This window comes from Echinops telfairi, unplaced genomic scaffold (assembly GCF_000313985.2).
Source record: "Echinops telfairi isolate 266 unplaced genomic scaffold, ASM31398v2 ScPeMD7_3533;HRSCAF=4204_0, whole genome shotgun sequence".
Classification (NCBI taxonomy): Eukaryota; Metazoa; Chordata; class Mammalia; order Afrosoricida; family Tenrecidae; genus Echinops; species Echinops telfairi.
This window is the reverse complement of record NW_022107431.1, coordinates 51,479,496-51,481,767: the sequence shown is the minus strand read 5'-3', so window position 1 is coordinate 51,481,767 and position 2,272 is coordinate 51,479,496.

Here is a 2,272-nt window from a genome sequence, read left to right as displayed (position 1 = left end):
GAGATAGCATTGATTGAATATCAAAATATTTAGTCCTTTTCCGTTTGCTGATTTGGAAACCCAACTATGACTTTAATCATTATGTTTCCAACATTCCATACAATGAATAAACAAAGGAACTTTAGAAGAATAACACTTTATAAATTGCAAATTATAATATCATCTTCTGATTATAGTGTACTTCATTTTCATTTAATGTGATAACATCAGAATAAATTACTTTAATTTAAAATAGAATTCTTTTCAAATGTTCTTTTTATGGTTATGGAGACTAACACTAAATACTTCTATCCTAAAAACAAGTATAAAAAGCCAAATTGATTTCTCATGAAGCTCTATTCATATGCTTTTAATGTTTACAATTTTATGGTTTCTAATGTTTATAGTGTTTTTCAAAAAATTTTTTGCCTTAAACCATCTTTTCAATTTACCATGATGTGCTTTATTAAATATTTGATAATTGGATTTCAGTAGCACATATTGTGCAATCATATATTAGATTTATGGTAAAAAGATAAAGTTGGACAAATATTTTGGATAATGGAGCTATGGATAACAATTATTATTTTTTATTATTTTATACTTTTTAACTTTTTGATTTTTTTAAAAACAAGGTCCTTAGGTCAAATATGACCAGGGGGAGTTCTAGTTCTAACAAACTCTTTAAAACAAAATTTATCTAATTGATACAGAATCTTTACTAGAGAATAAAGTCTCCTCAAATTGTTTCCATTTTTACTGATAAACTATGCACTACAAGAAAATTCTGTTAAGACAATATTGGTTTACCTAACCTTCTCTTAAAGTGTTGAAAAATAAGTATGTCATTATGAAGACTATGGTGTGTCTGACCCAAAACATGGTCTTGTCAATCACTTAATGTGTATGTCAAAGTTGAATATTGAATTCACAAGGTCAAAGAGGCATCCATGTATGTAAATTATGATGCTGATGAACAATGTTTAAAGTACCATGGACTGTTAGAAAACAAACAAACATACAAACCAGTCTTGGTAGAAATGCAACCAGAATGCTCCTTAGAAAAGTACTTCATCTCACATACTTAGGTTATCAGGAGAGTGTAGTGCCTGGAGAAGACCATCATGCTTGGTGAAATGAAGAAGCAAAGGAAAGGATTAAGACCAGCAAGGAGATGGGTTGGCACAGTGACTCCAACAATGGACTCAAATTTAACAATCATTGTTATGATAATTCAGGACTGGGGAGGGTTTAGTTTGTTGCACATCGTGTCACTATTAGCTGGAACCAACTTAATGGCACCTAACAACACCAACCAACATCACATACATATGATTTTAAGCAGTTATTTTTCCTTCTTTCCCCATAGAACGTGAGCCCCTCAAAGTGGAAGGCACTCAACATATTATGAATGAGAAGCACTCTCTCCTCAAAGCAGAGTCTCCTTAATTGTGTGTATGGACTAAGGCTTCCTAGACTTCTGTTTGTTGATGAGGCACGACTACTCAACCTCAAAGGAAACAGCTACAGATGTGTGTGCATATGGAAATGTGGAACTTACTGTTAAACTTGAAAAATTTGAAATTATTAAAAATGCCATTGAAGGCATACAAATCCACACCCTAGGCATTGGTAAGCTGAAGTGACTGATATTAATCATTTTGAATGGGACAATCATATGGTTTACTACACCAGGAATAAGAAATACAAGTGGACTGGCATAATAGACATCATTAAGAAGAACATTCCAAAATCTATCTTGCAGAGCAATCATCTGGGACAGTATATCTACACACCTACAAGGAAGTCTAGTTATACAACTACTATTTAAATATATGCACCAAACACTAAAGCTAATGCAGAAGATATGGAAGAATTCTACCAATTCCTTAGTCTTAAAATGATCAAACATTCAATTAAGATCATTGATAATTATTGGATACTGGAATGGGAAGTTTGGAAACAAAGAGGAAGGAATAGTAGTTGAAAATTGGGCTTCCATGAGAGAAATAATTCTGGAGATAAAACACAATAGGATTTTAAACACCAAAGATTTTCCATTGCAAATATCTTTTGTCAACAACATAAATGGCCACCATACATATGGACCACATCAGATGGAATGCATAGGAATAAAGCGAATTACATCTCTGGAAAGAGACAATGGAGAAGGCCAAGATCACCAGCCAAAATAAGGCCAGGAGCCAACTGTTTAGCAAACCATCAATTGCTCATATGTAAGTCCAGGTTGAAGCTGAATATATCTTTTTGTATAGTTCATACAGCCAAAATA